Raw genomic sequence first — 25,061 nt, 5'->3', positions numbered from 1 at the left:
TAATTCCAACATTTTTCCCACCACCGATGTCAGGCTAACCAGTCTATAAATTCCTGTTTTCTCTCTCCCTCCTTTTTTTAAAAAGTGGTGTTACATTAGCTACCCTCCAGTCCATAGGAACTGAACCAGAGTCAATAAAATGTTGACAAATGATCACCAATGCATCCACTATTTCTAGGGCCACTTCCTTAAGTACTCTGGGATGCAGACTATCAGGCCCTGGGGATTTATCGGCCTTCCATCTCATCAATTTCCCTAACACAATTTCCTGACTAATAAGGATATCCTTCAGTTCCTCCTTCTCGCTAGACCCTCGGACCTCTAGTATTTCCGAAAGGTTATTTGCGCCTTCCTTAGTGAAGACAGAACCAAAGTATTTGTTCAATTGGTCTGTCATTTCTTTGTTCCCCATTATAAATTCACCTGATTCTGACTGCAAGGGACCTACGTTTGTCTTCACTAACCTTTTTCTCTTCACATATCTATAGAAGCTTTTGCAGTCAGTTTTTATGTTCCCTGCAAGCTTCCTCTCATGCTCTATTTTCCCCTCCTAATTAAACCCTTTATCCTCCTCTCCTGAATTCTAAATTTCTCCCAGTCTTCAGGTTTGCTGCTTTTTTTGGCCAATTTATATGCCTCTTCCTTGGATATAACACTATCCCTAATTTCCCTTGTTAGCCACGGTTGAGCCATCTTCCCTGTTTTATTGCTACTCCAGACAGGGATGTACAATTGTTCAAGTTCATCCATGTGATCTATAAATGTCTGCCATTGCCTATCCATCGTCAACCCTTTGATTATCATTTGCCAGTCTATCCTAGTCATTCACGACTGATACCATCGAAATTACCTAGTCTCTTAATTAACTGTGTCACTCTCCATCTCAATGAAGAATTCTACCATATTATGGTCACTCTTCCTCAAGGGGCCTTGCACAACAAGATTACTGATTAGTCGCCTCTCATTACACAACACCCAGTCTAGGATGGCCAACTCCCTAGTTGGAACCTCGACATATTGGTGTAGAAAACCATCACTAATACACTCCAAGAAATCCTCCTCTACCGTATTGCTACCAGTTTGGTTAGCCGAATCTATAGGTAGATTAAAGTCGCCCATGGTAACATCTGGTTTACACAGATCAATGTGTAGGCATTCAGGTAAAAATAAAATGAAAGTATTGGAAAACATGTGGGCAAAAGATGCACAAAGCAAATTAGTGTTAAAGATAAAAGTAAATTCCCAGAACTCCAAAATTTCAGTAGGTTCAATTTCACACTTTCCATTCAACTGTACATTTCACTTCACATCACACAGCTTTCATTTACACAGTTAAAATGCATCATGCATCATTCCTAAACAATTGACTAAAAACTTGGAATTTGTAAGACAAATAGAATGCTAAAGAAATAATAAAAGAACAAATTTGCAGAACCTGTGCCCAATATTTAGATAATGTTAATGTGGTTGACTTTTAACTGCCCTCTGATGTCCCCTGGCAAGCTACTCAGTTGTATCAAGAAGAAGGCCCAATGCTACCTCTCTGGGCTACTGAGGATGGGCAATAAAAGCTTGCCTTGCTAGAGACACCTACATCTCGGGAATGGAAAGAAAACTAAATTGTGTAGCTCAATTATTAATTAATGTATTTATTGCTCAGTTATTAGAAAATAAATTAACATCTCCTGTCCTACCTTCTCACTTCAAATCAGCTCTGCAGATCTGAAAATTCCATATCTTGTAATTATTTTTGAAACACAAGAGGGAGCCCAAGACAGTGAAGAAACCCTTCTGTAAAACAATGAAACCCGACTCACTGGACCAATTCCCAGTCGAGTTTCTCACTCCAAGAAGAATGATCCTAATTGAATTATAAATTTCTAAATGGAGTTTACCCTGTTGTGAACTTGCTGTGAACATCATGATAAGTTGGGACATCTCGTGGCATCAGCTCAGCAAGATCTCGGGCATTCCTTCTATTACCTAAAGCAAATAAACTTGGAAAAATCAATTTATATTAATCACTTTTTTTTGTTTTCTACTCCATTCTACTCTAAAGCGTCTCATCCAACTTCTGAATAAATTTTTAACAATCGTTCTACACATATTGCTTCTCATGAAGCCTGACATTCAGTCTACAAAACGGTCACTTTTCTTTCAAAACCTGTTTAGGCTGTGCCACCATAACTGTTGTACAAAAGTTTGACTTTCTCTTCAATGTCAATTTTTTAAATCTTTCTTTCCTCAACATATTTCCAACTATATCTCTCGCTACATTTATTTGCGTCTGAGTGGTCTGAATTTGAAATATGTCTTGCTCTGTTTTTATGTATATATTGGACTAATAGTTAACAAACCTGTTCAATAACATTTTAGAAAACTTACAGTTCTATCCAGGGACTGAATGGGTCCAGAGAGAAGAAAGACTTTGTTATTTGACACATGAAGTATCAGTAGAACCTTATTGTCAGTTAGCTAAATTTAGACCTGGGGTTTTCAGAGCTGAACTGCAGTTGGTGAAGTCACTATACAATTCAGGCTTCCCTAGAAGCAAACATAATAGACCAGAATATGCGGTTGGAGGTGTAACTCTCGAGTATTTTTGGTTTCCATATTTACGAAAGGATATACTTGCTTTGGAGGCAGTTCAGAGAAGGTTCACTAGGTTGATTTTGGAGATGAGGGGGTTGACTTATGAGGAAAGGTTGAGTAGGTTGGGCCTCTACTCATTAGAATTCAGAAGAATGAGAAGTGATCTTATCGAAACGTATAAGATTGTGAGGGGGCTTGACAAGGTGCATGCAGAGAGGATGTTTCCACTGATGGGGGAGACTAGAACTAGAGGGCATGATCTTAGAATAAGAGGCTGCCCATTTAAAACTGAGATGAGGAGAAATTTCTTCTCTCAAAGGTTGTAAATCTGTAGAATTTGCTGCCTCAGAGAGTTGTGGAAGCTGGGACATTGAATAAATTTAAGGCAGAAATAGACAGTTTCTTAAATGATAAGAGGATAAGGGGTTATGGGGAGTGGGCGGGGAAGTGGAGCTGAGTCCATGATCAGATCAGCCATGATCTTATTGAATGGCGGAGCAGGCTCAAGGGGCCGTATGGCCTACTCCTGCTCCTATTTCTCATGGTCATATGTTCTTATGTATGCCTCGGACTGGATAAAAAAATCCTCACATACTTTCAAGCTCCTGGGCTTCAAAGACTTTGGTTCCTGGGCTGTCAGGCATACGCCTGCATAAAGGCCCATGGATCCGAGTGACGCAGACAGTTCGGAAGCATGCTTGGGATTACATGGGCCAGGTTCTCCAATCAGAAAAGAGGATTCCTGAAATGCTACAAACGCATTCCCCAAAAGTATAATAGGGATCCCCAACTAATTAAATAATTTATACAACTGCAATAAAAATAAATGTTCCCATTTTCACTTTATATTAAAAAGCCCTTCAATAAAGCAATTACAATAAAAATTTAATTTTTTGAAAAATAATTTTAAACGTTTTAATCCAGGCCAAGATTTATATAAACTAATTTTAAATGTTTGTACGTGATTTTTTTACTTTTCAATTAAAATTTATATTTGTTGAGGGGAGAACGGGAAGGCTTCTTTTCCCACGAGCGGGCCCACTGATATAGAGGGTTGACGCTTGCCCCAGCCCATGTAGAAATTCTCGAAGTTAGCAGACAGAGACGGTTGGCAAAGTATAACGATCTTTTATTATGAACGTCCGGGAACACCTCTCATCACAGCCGCCTGTGAGTGGAGATGCTCCCCGAAAAGCACAATCATACAACTTTTAAACATTTCAAAAACCCCTCCGTTCCCGGGCAAGACCTCCCGAGATTTCTAATTGGACTACCTTATCAGTGATACTTCTCTAATTGGACTACCTTATCGGTACTACTTCGGATTGACAGGTCATGAGCTCTGATTGACGGGCCATGATCTTGTGACCATCTTAGACCGTACCCAGAATGGTATCATTAGGATGGAATTTGTTATACATTTCCTTTGGTGCCATGAAGTCTATCTCGGGCCTCTTCACAAGGCCTTATCAGCGGTCTGTTTAGGTTCTCTCATATTGATATTTCTTGTTGGAATATTATCTGGTATCCCAACCCATAACAGTACCTTCTGGAGCCTTGGTGCTGGAATGTACAAGGCCAAGAAGAAAGGCCTTTTACCTCCTTATGGGTCAGTGCAGGAACCAGCATTTTAACCCTTGTCCCGCTGGAACACCTAATGCCAAATTTTTCTCTTACAATATTAAACCTTACACTGGTCAAAGCAGGCCCTACGCCAGCTTTCACCAGGTGTAAGGGTTTCGTGGGCATTTACTGGGAAGTACTTGGGCAAATAGCCCAACTCTACGCCAGCGAAAGTGATTTTTGGGTCAGTGCAGTAGATTTGTCAAGGCGAACCTTGACAGATTGCATGTTTTGTTTTTTTGGGCATGTGCAGCGCATACGGAAACCCAGAATTTGTGGGACCTTTTCAAAGCCGTCATCAGCACCACAAAATCCTGGCCAATATATGTACATATACCTTCCCAGTCAACACACACCGCCACAGTCAACTGAGCCACAATTTTAACTCTCCCTGTCTGGTGGAAACCGAGCAGGGGGGCAGTTAAAAGTAGGCCACTAACTTATCCCCTCAGATTCTGTTGCCTTCCTGCCATGTCCTGATGGTAACAATGGGCTAGATTTTCCACTTTTGTGCAGATCGCCCAAAAATGGGCGTTATTTCCAGCGTGGGCAGTAAATATGGATTTTCAGATCACCGGATTATCGCCCATTTTCAAACTCCCTAGTTTCCATTTTTAAAAATGGGCGTTACCGCGAGCGATCTGAAATGGGCGTTAGCGTTAAATCTCTCTGACCTTCTGCCGTAAAGTGTCGCCATCCTTAGCAAAGGTATGGCAACGCTCGTTTCTGGTGATTAAGGAGGTCAGGGGTCATCATTATATGCACAGAAGAGGAGACAGAGAGAGAGGGAGCAGAGAGGGACTGAAAGCGTGTGTGGGTGTGGTGTGTGCTTGTTTGGTTGTTGTGGGAGGCACGAGGGAGATTCACCAGCAGCAAAAAGCCTACTAAGCACCAAGAAAGTAGTTGGCACAGAGTTTTTGTCCAACAAATAAGATATAACATGGAAGGGATGGAGGAGGCCCTGGAGCTGGTAGCCAGGAACACTGGTGGCAGAGGGCTCCCAGTGGTCCTGGAGCATGGCACTGCAAGTGTCGGACAAGTTGAGGTAAGACTGCTTCTCCCTGTATGTGTGGGGAGTGTAACGTCTGGTCCTCCTCAACAGTCTGGCACGTCTTCCATTGGGCACATGATGCTGTCGAATATATCTTCTCCATTTCGAGTCTGCAGCATGTGCGTGGTCATCAAGAGAGGCTGAGAAATGACAGGCCCCATTCCAATAGCTATCTGTATTACATCGATTGTTCACAAACAATGAGTGTCCCCACTAAGACACCTAAAGTAAATTCCAATCGTCCACAGTATGATAAGATGTTTGTTCAGATATTGACATTGTCATGTATGTACATTCTGTTTGTAGCCACCATATAGTGTCATTGTTGGAGGCCACTTAGCAGCATGCACATGGTGCTACTCAGGTATAAAAAGGCAGCCATTTTGTTAGTCAGGCAATTTGGGCCTAAATAAAGCAGAGCCAAGGTTGTACCTTGCTTAGTTGAACAATACTCAGTTTGAACCTTTATTGCATACACAACATTTGATGACAAGAATACAAGAACCTTTATTTTCAAAACGAGCACGATTGGATTTTTAGAAAGATTCATGGAGGGAGAAGATTGTGCAGACTTTGTGAGCCGTTTGAACCATTACTTCGTGGCCAACAAAATGAAGGGGGTCGACGATGCAGATCAGTGCCGGGCCGTGTTCCTCACTGTGTGCGGTTCAAAGATCTACGGTCTGATAAAGAATCTACTCATGCCTAGTGATCCAACAGAGAAAACATATAAGTCGTTGTGTACATTGGTACGGGAGTACCTCAAACCAGACGACGGCATCATCATCTCGAGATACAGATTTTATAGACATGTTCGATCGGAGACCAGAGCATGGCGGAATTCGTTGCTGACCTGAGATGTCTAGCGGGACCGTGCAAATTAAGGACGGTGTTGGCTGACATGCTGGGGAGCTTCTTTGTTATCGGTATCAACCACGAGGTGATCCTGCGCAAACGTCTGGAAGTGGAGGAGTTGAATTTAAAATGGGCCATCCAGATTGCTCAATCATGTATGACGACGGACAGGAGTCTAAAGCAAATAGTGTTGAAGAACGGAACCTCGGCAAGTAATGTAAATGCGATTGATTCGGCGTTCGGCAGAGCGGCTCATGGCAGGGCCTATCCAGCTGCCTTTGTGAAACCTGCGGCTGCCCAAAGTCCGCCAGCTTTGGCACACATTATATATGTGGGGCTTGGAGGAGCAACTGGCTCTAAAACAATAAGGAGCTGAATTTTAATATGGATGAGTGCGTGGGTTTGGGAGCGGATGGGAGGTTAAAAATGAAAAAATTGACAGCTCGTCGGGAAGCCTGCTCCAACCTGTCGACTTCAGCATTTCACTCGAGTGCGTTAGGCTGCATGCGTGCAACCCCCTTGGGCGAGGCAGGTTGCCAATTACCTCAATTAGAGCGATATTGCAACACACTTTTGAGTTTAACGTTGGTTCCATGGGTTTCCTGGGCTTCCTGAAACTCGCCAGTGATAGTGGCAATTGAGGGGGCTGATTAGAACTCATGGAAATATTGCAATAAATACTCAGCACTAACAGGTGCTTTCTAACCTCATTATAGAAAAGGATTTGTTCAATGTACTTTTGTTGTGAGGTTACTTTCTACACTTTGGAGGTTTGCTCCATCACATCAGGATGAGTGCCGCTTATGTTGCCTTAGGTTGGACCTCAGATGAGGATCCTGATGACCAGCAACAGCATCTGCTGGTCCCAGACCTGTAGCTGCACAGGAGAGACGGCAGCAACAGAGAGGCAACCAGCGGAGAGGCGACCAGCAGAGAGGTGCAGTTCAGAGGAAGCACTACCCGCGACATGGGGGCTACAGGCAGAGGCTCAGTTTCTGTGATATATCTGAACAGCAGAGTCTCAGGAGGTTCAGGATGTTACATCAGGTGGCGGCAGAAATCTGCAGCCTCTGAGAAGAAGATCTGCTGCCTGCTGGACCTGGTGATCACACATAACCCGTGGCTGTAAAAGTCAACGTTTTTGCCTCCGGATCAGTCTAGGATGCTGCCACAGACATATCCAAAATCTCCCAGTCAGCCCCCACATCAGGAGTATTTGCCAACTGTAAGGGCTTCCACTCCATCAATGTGCAGCTGGTATGTTACCACAAAAAGATCTTTGTGCAAGTGTGCACATGATTCCCGGGGAGCTGCCAGGGTGCTTTCATCCTGTGGCATTCCAAGTTCCCTGATCTCTTCGCATCTGGAAGCAGACTTAAGGGATGGCTGCTTGGTGACAAGGGATACCTGCTGAAAACTTGGCTCATGGAATACATCAGAAACCCGAACAGCGCTACAATGACTGCCATATCACCACCAGATGTATGATTGAACAGGCCATCGGCATGCTGATCTGGAGACGCCCTTCAGCCGCACCAGCCAGGGTTTCCTGAATGGTCATGGTTTGCTGCATTCTGCACAACATTGTGCAACAGCAAGGCTTGGACCTGCAGGAGGAACAAGACGAAGAACTCAGACCCTCCTCGTATGATTCAGAGGGGGAAAAGGAAGAAGAGGAGGAGAAGGAGGGTGATGAGGGCGATGCACCTCCAGCTCCCACTAACGTTTTTTGCCCTTTGGTATTCTGCAGCTCTACCCATATAGATTCCACATCATCCAAGCTAATGTTCTTCCTAACTATTGCATTAATTTCCTCTTTAACCAGCAATGCTACCCCACCTCCTTTTCCTTTTATTCTATCCTTCCTGAATGTTGAATACCCCTGGATGTTGAGTTCCCAGCCCTGATCATCCTGGAGCCACAGCTCTGTAATCCCAATCACATCATATTTGTTAACATCTATTTGCACAGTTAATTCATCCACCTTATTATGGATACTCCTTGCATTAAGACACAAAGCCTTCAGGCTTGTTTTTTTTAACACCCTTTGTCCTTTTAGAATTTTGCTGTACAGTGGCCCTTTTTGTGCTTTGCCTTGGGTTTCTCTGCCCTCCACTTTTCCTCATCTCCTTTCTGTCTTTTGCTTTTGTCTCCTTTTTGTTTCCCTCTGTCTCCCTGCATTGGTTGCCATCTCCCTGCCATATTAGTTTAACTCCTCCCCAACAGCACTAGCAAACACTCCCCCGAGGACATCGGTTCCAGTCCTGCCCAGGTGCAGACTGTCTGGTGCTCACTCAGAAGGACTCAGCTCCTCTGAGGACTGATCGCCCGCCACGTCCACCAGCTCCTGCTGTACGCTGAAGGCCCTGTGGGAGATAGAAGATATGAATTGCTTCTGGCAAGGTAAAAATGTTGCAAGTTATCAATATGAAGATGATCATATTTTACTCCCTGTTGAAATCAAGTCAACGTGACTGTGACATATGACATGTGGATGCTTTTTAAAAATTGTGTCATCTTCTTCTCCTGCAAGGAGTGAAAGAACAGACATATGAGTGAGTGCAATGACATTTGTTCAGCCGATGGATGGAATGAATTTTTTGAGGGTGACTATGAGGGACGAGGGACAGGCATGAAAATGCATAATGATGAGGGTGAGTGTCAGGGGTGGATGGATAGATGGGAATGTGAGGAAGTGCAGAGACACAGAGGGTGGGTGCACCTACATGATAAGTGGGTATGAGGACTGATGTGATGGAGTAGGTTTGAGAAGGCGGAGTGACCTGATTATGTCATTAAAGGGCTTCCTGCACTAAATCCAGGAGCGTGGCTCAATTCTCCTGCAGCTGACCTCCTCCGTTGCCTCCAACCATGCTTTCTTGATCTCAGCTGCAGACTTCTTCCTCCTGTTGCTAGGGAGGAGTATCTCTCTCCCATAAGCACATCAGGAAGGCGTCACTGAAACAGGGTGCATCCTTTGCTCGTCTGGGCTCCATTCTGACACTTTCAGTTCTATGACAGCCAAGTCCAAATCATTAAAATTGCATGTTTGGAGTGTCCCTTTAAATACAAGAGTTGAGATCGCATCGTGCAGGTCAACATTACTCCTGCTGCTGCTCATTGGATGGGAAATCCGGAAGTAAAATGATAATGAGATGGCTGAGTTAAAAAGCTATTGACAGGCATACTGAACATACTTCTGCAGTTTCCAAGCGAACAACCCCCGCTCCCAGCCTGTCCCAAACTTAAAATCGGGGCCAATGTTTTCAACTAGCTTTGAGGGCCTCCACATCTTGGCTGATTGATGTTCTACATCAATGTAAAACATCAGAGTAGGACATCAATGCTGGTTACACCACCTAATAGGCTATAAATATGGCTTTGGGGTGCTATCTGTATTAGGACCCTGATTTAAAAGTGCTCTTGAGGCTCTCACATTAGTCAGATGGGCACCTCATCTACTCATTAAACCAGGGGCACAAAGATGGTGGCAGGGCAGAAAACACACAGCAAGTCTACAGCTTTTGTTTTAACTCCTGTACCATCCAGTTCCCATTAGGATGAGGGAGTTGAAATCCTTCCCTAGAGAGTTTATCCAGTGAGTAACTGAGCCATACAGACCAGGAAGGTCGCAAGTTTTAGGGGGCCAAATTGAGGTCATTTTCTCCTCCCGCTAGCATCCCCACAAATGACTTTGCAAATGGGCGCGATGCCGCTAATAATGCCCGCTACATTCAGCGGGAGTTTAGCGGTGGCACTATGGTGCTGCACCCTGATCTTCTGCGCCTAAAGATGGTGGCGTCATTGTCGTACGCATCGTCCCATTTACGCCCCGGAACCTAAATTGGATATCACCCCCTGAAGCTGCAACGGGCGATGGCAGTGATAGCCTCAGGGACACGTACTGGGCGGTCGGCCGCTAGTGGGGCAAAAGTTAAAGGGGAGGTGACCGACTGCTCGTCAAAAAAATGTCTGTTTTATCTTTCCTCACCGCTGCGACTTTGGACATGGGGTCAGTGCCTCAATTGCTCAGCCCGGCACTCTGCTTGAATGCCTGGCTGATCATGCAGCACCCCCCGCTCCCCGCTCCCCGGTGCAGTGTATGCAGCTTGGGCCCTTCCCTTCAATTCAGGGAAGAGCCCCTCCTGCGTGGCAGTGCTTCGCAGCCCAGTACGTAGTGCTGTTGAGCTGTGTGACCCGCTACCACCCTAGACAGGAAGTAGAGCGCTTGATTTAGCGCTCCACTTCCTTTCGGGGACAGTAACCCCAACTTATCGTGAGGGGCGAGACTTCTGTGACTGGTGCAAATCTTGCGCCTCTCGTGTGTTACCGTCCCCCAAACGGGGAGCACCCAAATTTCTAGGCCTCAATCTTTGTGTGAGTTCTTTGATCTCACCGCAGTGGTGCAGGTGCAACAATTGATCTCACAGCCAGTTGTGGAGGACAACAAATTTGTCCAAGGTGCGTGCGCCTGATCACTATCCGGGAACTGCTTATTGAAGTGAACACTTGTGGATGTGAGGTGAGGACACTATTGAGCAACATGTTTCAGGTGTAACCCTTCATCAGAACTCTCTTGGGATGAGGTTGTTCTATGCAATAATGAATTAATGCTTTCATTAAAATAGTGGAGAAATAAATTTCATCTCAACATTTTTGTGTGTTTGCACACAAATATTGCCCAGTCTATCTTTACAAAAAGTCTGCAGTCTTAGTTTCCTTTCATAGTAATATGGATAATGCATCTGTGTAAAGTTTCTTTGTGTACTTTTGTAAGAGAGCCATTAAATATTCAAAATAAACAGGCTACCAAATGTTTTAAATTGGCACGTGAAGAAATTTTACACAAAAGTGCTAACAGAGGAAATTAAGCGCATGTTATTGAATATATTTTCGACAACTATTTTCCAATGGCGCACTAGTGCACTGCATTTATAGTGAGATGAGCCTTGCTCACTATTTTGGACATGCTCCCTGAAACTAAATGTGTGTGAGAGTATTGAACATAGATTTATGGCTATTTTGCACCTCGTTTAGCACCCAGGTGGGGCGTTAAATGCTGTTCCTGGGCGTGGTTCCACGCATCCAGGATGCAGCGCCCAGCTGGAAGATTCGACTATTAGTTTGTGCCAGAGCAAAAACTTACTGCCCCGCCCTCCGTTTTCAGCGTCATTCTGATGTCAATCGTTGTGCAAGGCTACACTTGTGCCCCGGATGGAACTTTCAGCCCTAACGCATCATTTAACGACTACCCCAGGAAATGCCTGAACAAAACAGGCGGTCCCACGGTGTAGCAGGCACTACTGGCGACATATTTAAAGGGAGGCTGGAGGATCTTATATCACAGTTGTCAATGACTGCTATGGTTGCACATGAGGCTCCGAGTTGCAAACAGCACTTTTATGTGGCATGACACTTCGCTTACAAGGTCAGTGAGAGATGTCAATAGGAGCAATACTAGTTCGTCAGCGTATCATGCTGGTGGCTATTGGCAGGCAGCTTCAAGCTAGAAGAAAGGTTCTTGGCCATGTTGGGAAAAGGTTTTGAAGAGGTCGCAGACATATGGGGAGGAAGCCTTACCATACATGGGTTTACAGGGAACATTGCTCATACCTCCACATCTCTAAGGTGCAGTGCATTAGAAGGCTGCGCTTCCGATAAGAAGTGCTAACAGAGATATGTCAGCTCCTACAGGCAGACCTACAGCCTACCAGCGCCAATAGGACTGCGCTGCCCATTGAGATGAAGGTGACTGTGGTGATAGAAACATAGAAACATAGACATAGAAAATAGGTGCCGGAGTAGGCCATTCGGCCCTTCGAGCCTGCACCACCATTCGATAAGATCATGGCTGATCATTCCCTCAGTACCCCTTTCCTGCTTTCTCTCCATAGACTTTGATTACTTTAGCCTTAAGGGCCATATCTAACTCCCTCTTGAATATATCGAATGAACTGCCATCAACAACTCTCTGCGGCAGGGAATTCCACAGGTTAACAACTGTCTGCGTGAAGAAGTTTCTCCTCATTTAGTCGTAAATGGCCTACCCCTTATCCTAAGACTGTGTCCCCTGGTTCTGGACATCCCCAACATCGGGAATAATCTTCCAGCATCTAACCTGTCCAGTCCCGTCAGAACCTTATATGTTTTTATGAGATCCCCTCTCATACTTCTAAACTCTTGCGTATAAAGGTCCAGTTGATTTAGTCTATCCTCAGACGTTAGCCCAACCATCCCGGTAATCAGTCTGGTGAAGTTTTGCTGCACTCCCTCAATAGCAAGGACGTCCTTCCTCAGATTAGGAGACCAAAACTGAACACAATACTCCAGGTGAGGCCTCACCAAGGCCCTGTACAACTGCAGTAAGACCTCCCTGATCCCATACTCAAATCCCCTAGCTATGAAGGCCTTCTTCACCACCTGCTGTACTTGCATGCCAACTTTCAATGACTGATGAACCATGGCACCCATGGTCTCGTTGCACCACCCCTTTTCCTAGTCTGCCGCCATTCAGATAATATTCTGCCCTCGTGATTCTGCCCCCAAAGTGGATAACCTCACATTTATCCACAATATATTGCTTCTGCCATGCATTTGCCCACTCACGTAACATATCCAAGTCACCCTGTAGCCTGCTAGCTTCCTCCTCACAGCCCATACCACCACCCAGTTTAGTCTCATCTGCAAACTTGGAGATACTACACTCAATTCCTTCATCTAAATCATTAATGTATATAGTAAAGAGCTGGGGTCCCAGCACTGAGCCCTGCAGCACTCCACTAGTCACTGCCTGTCATTCTGAAAATGACCCGTTTATCCCGACTCACTGCTTCCTGTCAGCCAACCAGTTCTCTATCCACATCAGTACATTATCCCCAATACCATGTGCTTTGATTTTGCACACCAATCTCTTGTGTGGGACCTTGTCAAAAGCCTTTTGAAAGTCCAAATACACCACATCCATTGGTTCTCCCTTGTCCACTCTACTAGTTACATCCTCAAAAAATTCGAGAAGATTTGTCAAGCATGATTTCCCTTTCATGAATTCATACAGACTTGGACTGATCCTGTCACTGCTTTCCAAATGTGCTGTTATTTCATCCTTAATAATTGATTCCAACATTTTCCCCAAAACTGATGTCAGACTAACTGGCCTATAATTCCCTGTTTTCTCTCTCCCTCCCTTTTTAAAAAGTGGTGTTGCATTAGCTACCCTCCAGTCCATAGGAACTGATTCAGAGTCGATAAACTGTTGGAAAATGATCACCCAAGCAGCCACTATTTCTAGGGCACTTCCTTAAGTACTCTGGGATGCAGACTATCAGGCCCCGGGGATTATTGGCCTTCAATCCCATCAATTTCCCTAACACAATTTCCCACCTAATATAGATATCCTTCAGTTCCTACTTCTCACTAGACCCTCGGTCCCCTAGTACTTTCGGAAGGTTATTTGTGCCTTCCTTCATGAAGACAGAACCGAAGTATTTGTTCAATTGGTCTGCCATTTCTTTGTTCCCCATTATAAATTCACCAACTCCGACTGCAAGGGAACTACATTTGTCTTCACTAATCTTTTTCTCTTCACACATCTATAGAAGCTTTTGCAGTCAATTTTTATGTTCCCAGCAAGCTTCCTCTCATACTCTATTTTCCCCCTCTTAATTAAACCCTTTGTCCTCCTCTGCTGAATTTTAAATTTCTCCCAGTCCTCAGCTTTGCTGCTTTTTTATTTGCCAATTTATTTGCCTCTTCCTTGGATTTAACACTATCCTTAATTTCTCTTGTTAGCCACGGTTGACCCACCTTCCCCGTTTTATTTTTACTCCAGACAGGGATGTACAATTGCTGAAGTTCATCCATGTGATCTTTAAATGTTTGCCATTGCCTATCCACCGTCAATGCTTTAAGTATCATTTGCCAGTCTATCCTAGCTGATTCACGCCTCAAACCATCGAAGTTACCTTTCCTTAAGTTCAGGACCCTAGTTTCTGAATTAACTGTCTCACTCTCCATCTTAATAACGAATTCTACCATATTATGGTCACTCTTCCCCAAGGGGCCTTGCACAACAAGATTGCTAATTAGTCCTTTCTCATTACACATCACCCAGTCTAGGATGGCCAGCTTTCTAGTTGGTTCCTCGACATATTGGTCTAGAAAACCATCCCTAGTACACTCTAGGAAATCCTCCTCCACCACATTGCTACCAGTTTGGTTAGCCCAATCATATGTAGATGAAAGTCACCCATGATAACTGTGGTACCTTTATTGTACGCATCCCTTATTTCTTGTTTGATGCTGTCCCCAACCTCACTACTACTGTTTGGTTGTCTGTACACAACTCCCACTATCGTTTTCTGCCCTTTGGTATTCCGCAGCTCCAACCATACCAATTCCACATCATCGAAGCTAATGTCCCTCCTTACTAATGCAATAATTTCCTCTTTAACCAGCAACGCCACCCCGCCTCCTTTTCCTTTCTGTCTCTCCTTCATAAATGTTGAATACCTCTGGGTGTTGAGTTCCCAGCCTTGGTCACCCTGGAGCCATGTCTCCGTGATGCCAATGACATCATATCCGTTAACTGCTATCTGCGCAGTTAATTTTCCACCTTATTCCAAATACTCCTTGCATTGAGGCACAGAGCCTTCAGGCTTGTCTTTTTAACACACTTTGACCCTTTAGAATTTTGCTGTAATGTGGTCCTTTTTGTTTTTTGCCTTGGGTTTTTCTGTCCTCCACTTTTACTATTCTCCTTTCTATCTTTTGCTTCTGCCTCCTTTTTATTTCTCTCCATCTCCCTGCATAGGCTCCCATCCCCCTGCCATATTAGTTTAACTCCTCCCCAACAGCACTACCAAACACTCCCCTAGGACATTGGTTCCAGTCCTGCCCAGTGCAGACCATCCGGTTTGTACTGGTTCCACCTCCCACAGAACCGGTTCCAATGTCCCAGGAATTTGAATCTCTCCATTTTGCACCACTCCTCAAGCCACGTATTCATCTGCGCTATCCTGCGATTCCTACTCTGACTAGCATGTGGCACTGGTAGCAATCCTGAGATTACTACTTTTGAGGTCCTACTTTTTAATTTAGCTCCTAGCTCCCTAAATTCGTCTCGTAGGACCTCATCCCGTTTTTTACCTATACCGTTGGTGTCTATATGTACCACGACAACTGGCTGTTCACCCTCCCTTTTCAGAATTTCCTGCACCCGCTCTGAGACATCCTTGACCCTTGCACCAGGGAGGAAACATACCATCCTGAAATCTCGGTTGCGACCACAGAAACGCCTATCTATTCCCCTATCACTATCGCTCTCCTACTCTTTTTCCTGCTCTCCTGTGCAGCAGAGCCAGCCACAGTGCCATGAACTTGGCTGCTGCTGCTCTCCCCTGATGAGTCATCCCCCTCAACAGTACCCAAAGCGGTGTATCTGTTTTTCAGGGGGATGACCGCAGGGGACCCCTGCACTACCTTCCTTGCACTGCTCTTCCTGTTGATCACCCATTCCCTATCTGGCTGTGTATCATTTACCTGTGGTAAGACCAACTCGCTAAATGTGCTATTCATGTCATCTTCAGCATTGTAGATGCTCCAGAGTAAATTCACCCGCAGCTCCAGTGCCACAGTGCGGTCTGTCAGGTGCTGCAGGCGGATGCACTTCCTGCATATATAGTCGTCAGGGACACTGGAAGCATCCCTGTCTTCCCACATATTACAGGAGGAGCATAACACATGTCCGAGCTCTCCTGCCATGACTTAACCCCTAGATTAACTTAATTTGGCAACAACAATGCAAAAGGTTACTTACTGATAAAGGAAAAGAAAAGAAAAACTACTTACCAATCACCAGCCAATCATTTATCCCCTTGGCTGTGACATCACCTTTTGACTTCTTTCTACTTCTTTTTTGCCTTCTGCCCCTGCTGCAGCTGCACCGGCTGGCCTTTATAGGCCTCCCCACGCTCGCCTCTCCAATGCTGCTCGATCTCCCGCTGCCTCTCCGATTCACCACACTGGGCCTTTGTATAGGCTTCCCCACGCTGCCTTCGATGATGGCCTTCTATGCCTTTTTCCAGGCAGAAGCAGGGGACATATACAGCACCTCTCAGCACGCTGCACTTTGCCTCATTCGCCAGGTTACAAGAGCATTGTATGCATGCAGAATGAACTTCATAAAGTTCCCAATGAGCAGGGACAGCCAGAATGAGAGGGTTCTAGGGTTTGGATGATTTGCGTCATCCCCAAGGTTCAAGGTGCCATTGACTGCATGCACGCTGCCTTACGAGCACCATTGCACAATGCAGAGTTCTTCAGAAACTGAAAGAGATACCATTCTCTAAACTTACAGCAGGTTTGTGACCACAGGTAGCGCATCCTCTCAGTGAATGCCTGCTATCCAGGGAATATTATGTCTGTAATGTACCTATGAATGACTCCACGAGGCAATGTGTAGTACTCAAACTGTAGTGACCTTGGCCCTTTATTGATAACTTCAGAGTGAGACAGCCGCATGGTGGCCCCCCTTTTATACAGCCCCTGCCACCAGGGCAGGAAACACTGGTCTCCACCAGTTGCACCCTCTAATGGTGCCAGCATGTATATACACAGTGTAAACCTTATTGACAGTACATCAGATAAACAAGTCTTCATCTTATGCAACTATACAGTAATTACACAGAGTATATCTACAGTCTGCATATATAACAGGGAGCAAACATGATGCTTTCATCTTACTTAAGAGCAGTATCTCATGAAGGTTTCAGCAACAAAGACAAGGCTGATCAGTGACATAGGATGTGGCCTGGCTACCTGGCCCCCTCCGGAAACTCACCACAGAAGCCAAGCAGCACTATAATGAGAGCCATGCAGCCACCTACAACATCATCAAACAGACAATTGGCGTGCTGAAGCAGTACTTTCAATGCCTGGACAGGTCTCCGAATATATTGTCGTGTGCTACATGCTACACAACTTAGCCATCTTGAGGAGCCAGGCATTGCCAATGGGGATTGCAGGACCACCTCAGGAGAAGGAGGAGGAGGAGGAGGAGGAGGAGGAGGAGAAGGAGGATGAGGTTAAAGTAAATGTAAATAAACACAAAACTGCTTCCGGCTGTAAACAAAATGTAACTGAACACAACATTGCTTTTTGCAGCAAGACAATTCAATGTGAGCCAATTGTTATCACACAACTATGTACAATTTTTACAATGCTACATACATCCCTGAGCACCAACTTGTGCCAGGCCTTAATGGATCTTATCCATACTTTCACCCCCCTGACCCCCTTCCCTTCAACCCCCTCCCATACCTGCTACTTCTCCTCAATGAGGCTTCAGTGCCTACAGCAAAGCTGCTAGAGGGCTGCTGTGTTGGGGGGCCAAACAATGCAGATGGCGTCTGAGGATATCCTAGACCAGCTCTTGACCTGGAAGGCCCAGCTGCGGACTGCTGTGCTTCGTGATCGGCGGGAGCAGTCACTGGTGGCTAGGGTTTCAAATGTGTATGGTGCATGGTTGGTGAGTCAGTGGTGGGAGCCAGAATGCTGTCATCCTGAGGAAGGACAGCACCTTCTATTTCCTGGGAGCCACTGACTCTTCGACGGGGCTAGGCCTGGGCCTGAGCATCCGGAGTTTGATGTGTCTTCACAATTTGCTGGACTGCTTCGGCACCATCTCTTCCCCATTGGATAGTGGGGAATGCAGACAGTATGGTATCAGACATCGACTGCATCACTTGACCAAGCTGAAGCAAAGCTTGTGCCTGCGATGTGCCCGAGTCTGCGATGTGATCAAGGGCATGTGCCACACACTCTGGAATGCCACTGTCGCTGCTCAAGACCACCAGCCTCTGTGTGTGGGCAATGATGGAATCATTGGACTCCCAAGTCACACTGGCAACCTGTGACACTGCCTCCGCAACAGTCACAGTAAGCTAGTCGATGCTCTCTGGGATCCGTCCCAATAAATCCATAAGCATCACGGTGCATTCCTGTGGTTTCCCTGGACATTTCCACCAAGTCCAATTCCCTATCTGCCTGTCGTTGAGCAGACCAACTTTGCCGACTCACCCTCCGGAGAGCTAGCCTGTGAGAATCTCCTCTCGCTCTGCGTTGCTGAACGCGATTGGGGCCAGCGGCCTCCAACTCCACAAACCCCGGGAAATTCGCCTCGTCCCCAGATGTAATGAGGCCAGACTGGTGGGCTCTGAGACTCAGGCAGAACACTCTCTTTCCCTCCCTCATTGTCTCCCCCATGGCCAGATGTACAGGGCTCCCTTGAAGGTGCAGCAATTGTGGCTTGTCATCTGCAAGTAGAAAACAACAGACGTGTGGTTCGCAGCAGGGGAGGGGGTAGGGTGACATGAGGAAAGTGGCATTGCACATGTTCATTTGAAGGCCTGCCACCATTTAATTAAAAGGGGGAAAATAGAGTAGGAGAGGAAGCTTGCAAGGAACATAAAAACTGACTGCAAAAGCTTCTATAAATATGTGAAGAGAAAAAGATTATTGAAGACAAACGTAGGTCCCTTGAAGTCGGATTCAGATGAATTTATAATGGAGAACAAAGAAATGGCAGAGCAATTGAACAAATACTTCGGTTCTGTCTTCACGAAGGAAGACACAAATAACCTTCTGAATATACGAGGGGGTCAATGGGTCTAGTGAGAAGGAGGAACTGAAGGATATCATTTTTAAGTGGAAAATTGTGTAAGGGAAATTGATGGGATTGCAGGCCGATAAATCCCCCGGGCCTGATAGTCTGCATCCCAGAGTACTTAAGGAAGTGGCCCTAGAAATTGTGGATGCATTGGTCGTCATTTTCCAACAGTCTATCGACTCTGAATCAGTTCCTATGGACTGGAGGGTAGCTAATGTAACACCACTTTTTAAAAAAGGAGGAAGAGAGAAAACAGGTAATTATAGACCGGTTAGCCTGACATCAGGAGTGGGGAAAATGTTGGAATCAATTATTAAGGATGAAATAGCAACGCATTTGGCAAGCAGTGACAGGATTGGTCCAAGTCAGCATGGATTTATGAAAGGGAAATCATGCTCGACAAATCTTCTCGAATTTTTTGAGGATGTAACTAGCAGAGTAGACAAGGGAGAACCAATGGATGTGGTGTATTTGGACTTTCAAAAGACTTTTGACAAGGTCCCGCACAAGAGGTTGGTGTGCAAAATCAAAGTGCATGGTATTGGGGGTAATGTACTGACGTGGATAGAGAACTGGTTGGCAGACAGGAAGCAGAGAGTTGGGATAAACAGGTCCTTTTCAGAATGGCAGGCAGTGACTAGTGGAGTGTCGCAGGGCTCAGTGCTGGGACCCCAGCTCTTTACCATATACATTAACGATTTAGATGAAGGAATTGAGTGTAATATCTCCAAGTTTGCAGATGACATTAAACTGGGTGGCAGTGTGAGCTGTGAGGAGGATGCCAAGAGGCTGCAGGGTGACTTGGACAGGTTAGGTGAGTGGGCAAATGCATGGCAGATGCAGTATAATGTGGATAAATTGTGAGGTTATCCATTTTGGGGGCAAAAACACGAAGACAGAACATTATCTGAATGACGGCAGATTAGGAAAAGGGGAGCTGCAACGAGACCTGGATGTCATGGTTCATCAATCATTGAAAGTTGGCATGCGGGTCCAGCAGTCGGTGAAGAAGGCAAATGGTATGTTGGCCTTCATAGCTAGGGGATCTGAGTATAGGAGCAGGGAGGTCTTACTGCAGTTGTACAGGGCCTTAGTGAGGCCTCACCTGGAATATTGTGTTCAGTTTTGGTCACCTAATCTGAGGAAGGACGTTTTTGCTGTTGAGGCAGTGCAGCGAAGGTTCACCAGACTGATTCCAGGGATGGCTGGACTGACATATGAGGAGAGACTGGGTCAACTGGGCCTTTATACATTGGAGTTTAGAAGGATGAGAGGAATCTCATAAAAACATATAAGATTCTGACGGGACAGGTTAGATGCGGGAAGAATGTTCCCGATGTTCGGGAAGTCCAGAACCAGGGGACATAGTCTGAGGATAAGGGGTAGGCCATTTAGGACTGAGATGAAGATAAACTTCTTTACTCAGAGAGTTGTTTACCTGTGGAATTCCCTGCCGCAGAGCGTTGTTGATGCCAGTTCATTGGATATATTTAAGAGGGAGTTAGATATGGCCTTTACGGCTAAAGGGATCAAGGGGTATGGAGAGAAAGCAGGAAAGGGGTACTGAGGGAATGATCAGACATGATCTTATTGAATGGCGGTGCAGGCTCGAAGGGCCGAATGGCCTACTCCTGCACCTATTTTCTATGTTTCTATGTTTCTAATGTTTTCAGGAATTCCCTGTGATCTCATTATTTTGCAGCCACAGAATGTAGCACTGCATATTGCTGAGAAACAGTGTGTGGATAATCCAGATAGCCATTTTTTGTCTGAACAAGTAACCTTCAGATGAACTTAATCTATCATTAATCAGATGCTGGAATGTGGCTACCTTACATTTAGAATTGGAAAAAGATAGCATGGTCATTTAGGATAATTTCAAAATAAACACATCTGCACTTACTCCTTAAAAAAAGAATGTCTTTTTTCCGAGAGGAGTTGACATGGAGCAGGTTAAATACCTGTGTTGTTGTTTCTGGAAAAGAAAGAATCTTGTAAAGTTCATCAGAATGATAAATCTTTCCCCAACAAATAGTCAACTAATTTCAGAAGTTGTAAATCACCACTGCCTGCCAGCTCACTCTGATTCCTATCTCCCGTAAAATATTACAGTCAATTTTTCATCATGGCAGTATTTCTGTACTACTGTCTACAGGGACATTTTTCAGTAATAAATATATGTTGTGGTATCTTAGATTTTAGTTGCAAAAGTTATACCGTTTTCCTTAAATACATGAACGTACACACACACTTGAGTTACCCTCTTACTTTCAAAATGAGAGATGTTCATATATTTTGTGTGTGTATATATAAACCTATCACTATATATATATATATATTATCTATAAACCTATCAGGGCATTTTCTGAAGAAGCTCACCCTGCAGGGGTCTGTTAAGCATGAAATTTAGAAAGAGGTTTGATTTTAAGAAACAAGTGTCTCTGACATCCCTTGTTGAGATAGATCAGTTAAAATCGCGCACTTTATCGGGATTTAGATATACAGGCAGTATCGCGCTTGACACTTGCGGATATGCTTTACTTCAAAGCCACAGTTTCAAAATTCTTATATCAAAACAAATTTAACAAGTTCAAGATTTGTTAAAGAGGAAATTCACAGAGGAGTAGTCCCCTCATTTCTAGATCAGAAACCAGCATTTTTAACAAGCAGTAACTGGTGTGGGAAGCCAAGCAAAGAAAATATTTAGTTTTACAAATTGCATCTTATTTTACAAACCATATTTCTTACAAATCCTGGGTTTTCCTGTGTTTCTTTTAAAAGGGTGAGCAAACTTGAATAAAGAATTTTCTGTTCTTTTCTCTCAGGTGACCTAATTCTGTGAGTGGCAGAATGCTGATTGCCTGACCAGAACGACCATAGGTCTGAGCCGTACAACTTCTTAGTGTCCATTACTGTCAGTTCTCAGACAGGTTGACAAAGTTCCATACAAAGGCAAAACATTGAGGGCCAAGGTAGGATCACAGAGGCAGAAAAATTAACATCCGACTACTTTACTTTGAGCAACATAGTTGAAGAACCAAGGACGCTATCCTTGTGCCTTTCTGCTTTCAGATACCCAAAAAGCGCAAACTGGCCAGGTAGCGGAGGAACAGCAAGAAAACAATAATGATGAAGATGCACCGTCACCTAATTTCACACTCGCAGCCACCAGCTCAGATACTGACACTGTGTGTAATTTAGTGGATAACATAGAACGGGACCTGCACGAGTTGAGACACCAGGCACGAATGGCTGGCAGGCAGAGCAGGGGGTAGGGATGGCATAGCTGCCAGCTCACCGGAGGGCAAGGTCACGCATGAGTTCTGCTGCAGAGGGCTCAGTTGAGGACTTCAGTGGGACGGGCTGTGGAAAAAGGCTGATGACTATGCACAATAAAATGCTTGGTGCTTTGGGAAGCCTTCAGAAATCCTGTGTGCAATGTAAAGGATCATGGAGGCATTCGGCACCAATTTGGCACAAGGCTTTGTGCAAAGTTTAAGCCCATCTTTTTCAACTCCATTAGCACACATTTTTTTTTATTTGTTTCTGGGATGTGGGTGTTGCTGGCAAGGCCAGCATTTATTGCCCATCCCTAAGAGCCACCTTCTTGAACCGCTGCAGTCCGTGAGGTACAGGTACTCCCATAGTGCTGTTCGGGAGGGAGTTCCAGGATTTTGACCCAGGAAGGAACGGCAATATATTTTCAAGTCAGGATGGTGTGTGACTTAGAGGGGAACGTGGAGATGGTGGTGTTCCCATGCGCCTGCTGCCCTTGTCCTTCTAGGTGGTAGAGGTTGCGAGTTGGGAGGTGCTGCCGAAGAAGTTACTGCAATGCATCTTGTAGATGGTACACACTGCAGCTACAGTACATCGGTGACGGAGGGAGTGAATGTTTAAGGCGGTGAATAGGGTGCCATTCAAGCGGATGGCTTTTGCCTCAAGCTTCTTAAGTGTTATTGGAGCTACACTCATGCAGGAAAGTGGAGAGTATTCCATCACACTCCTGATTTGTTCCTTATAGATGGTGGAAAGGCTTTGGGGAGTCAGGAGGTGAGACACTCACAGCAGAATACCCAGCCTCTGACGTGCTCTTATAGCCACAATATTTATGTGGCAGGACCAGTTAAGTTTTTGGTCAATGATGATCCACAGAATGTTGATGATGGGGTATTCAGCGATGGTAATCCTATTGAATGTCAAGGGCAGGTGGCTAGACTCTCTCTTGTTGGAGATGGTCATTGCCTGGCACTTGTGTGGCGCGAAAATTACTTGCCACTTATCAGCCCAAGACTGAATGTTGTCCAGGTCTTACTTGCATGTGGGCACGGACTACTTCATTATCTGAGGAGTTGTGAATGGAACTGAACACTGTGCAATCATCAGTGAACATCCCCACTTCTGACCTTATGATGGAGGGAAGGTCATTGATGAAGCAGCTGAAGTTGATGAACCGAACCATGAGGCATCCTCTGATGGCCGATGTCTCACCTTCCATTGCAACACAAGCAGAAGCCACCCAACTTCTGAGTGCTACAGTGGACATTCAGACTGCTGTCATCATGGGTGTGGATTACAGTGATCAAAGGGGTTTGCAGAGTGTCACAACAGTCTAGCAATCTGTCCTCCAACAGATTAATAAGATTGCTGAGGTGCCACCCTGGGGGAGTGGCAGTGGCTCCATGGAGTACGAATCTGCTGTCCTCTCTCAGGATGACAGCATTCATCTTCTCACCATTGCCACTCCGCCAGTGCCCATGCTGTTGCCTGTCAACCAGCCAACCTAGACTGCTGCCGCCCATGCTAAGCTGGTGCGGTCCACAGCCAGGCTTTCTAACCCCAGAGCTGCTCAAAGTCATCCTCCAAGGCCATCGGCAGTCTCCCCCATTGAAACTCAGCAGCTTTCCACCAGCCATGCTGCTACAATTGCAGTAGCACTGCATAGGAGCACTGGCGTTGATAAAGGAACATGAAAGACAGACACTAAGGGAAAGCACAATGGTGATTAGTTGATGTTTGTATATAATATGGCATGATTTGATATATAAATTTGGTTTGGAATGATTATTTTGTATCAGCTTTTATTTTTGCATTGTGGCCAAATGGACACTGTGATGGTCAGTAACAGAGGGAAGGGAACGTGTGGGACTGTTGGTGAATGCGTAAATGCTGTGCACTTGTGCGTGGGTTACGCACAGAAGTCATGTGGCATGTCATCAGTGGATAGCCCTTGTCGCCCAGTAGCCACCCGTGGTTGAAATTCAGCTGCAGCGAACTGCCACACAATGAAGGCATCATGACTGCTGCCAGGATACCAGGCATTGACTTGCATGATTCGCTGCATGTGGTTACACATCAGAGGGAGTGGAATCCCTTTTGATTCCGGTACATGGCAGAGTTGGCATGCGGCACCCGTAAAGTGATGTACGTGCAGTCAATGGCACCCTGCACCATGGGGAAGTCTGCGATCCTAGCAAAGCCATGTGCTTGCTCTGACTGCTGGTCTCTTGCACTGTAGTTAGCTCTCTTTGCATAGAGGTCCTCAGTGACCTAACTTACGCAACAGTGGATGGCAAACTGTGAGATGTTGACAATATCTCCAGCGCCTGCCCGGAAGGAGCCCAACACATAAAAGTTCATGGCCCTGGCCACCTTAATTGTTACCTTCACAGCCACTGGCAATGCGGTCCTTGCAGTTGTGGCTGCAGCACGTGGCAGATTTCAGTGAGGATGTCCTTACTGAGCGCAGGCATCATACACATTGTTCCTTGCTGAGGTTCAGGTAAGAGAATTGCTCCCTGAACACCCTGGAAGGAAATGGCCTCCTGCTGAGAGCCATTCCACCCCTCCTCCTCCTCCCTCTTCTAGCAGCTTGTCCTGCTCTGCATAGCCTCTGCTTGTTCTCCAAGTCCTGCTGCCTTCCAAGGGGAATTCCGACTAGTGCATCTACGTCTGGCAGCAATTGGTTTGTGCAGAAGCCTTGAAGTCAGCAAAATGTCCTTAAGCACCTGCCACACCACTCCCTGTCTACTTTTGCAACTTGAAACAACTATAGTAAGTACTAAATACATGTAGAATCATAGCAGCAGACAAAATAATTCAACCAGCAACTAACATGTAAGTTGTTGATGATCGCTTTAAATAGCAGTAAAGGGGGGTCCTTCGTGCTGCTGAACATGTATCTAAGCTCTGCAAAGTTAATAGAGGATGTTAGCAAGAGTATTAAGCGCCAATATTGTAAAAATTTGGCGAAAACATCGATAGCAAAAGCTTATACTT

The sequence above is a fragment of the Pristiophorus japonicus genome, chromosome 5 (genome assembly GCF_044704955.1).
Source record: "Pristiophorus japonicus isolate sPriJap1 chromosome 5, sPriJap1.hap1, whole genome shotgun sequence".
NCBI classification, from domain to species: domain Eukaryota; kingdom Metazoa; phylum Chordata; class Chondrichthyes; family Pristiophoridae; genus Pristiophorus; species Pristiophorus japonicus.
The sequence above is the reverse complement of the archived record's forward strand: the minus strand, read 5'-3'. Positions refer to the sequence as shown.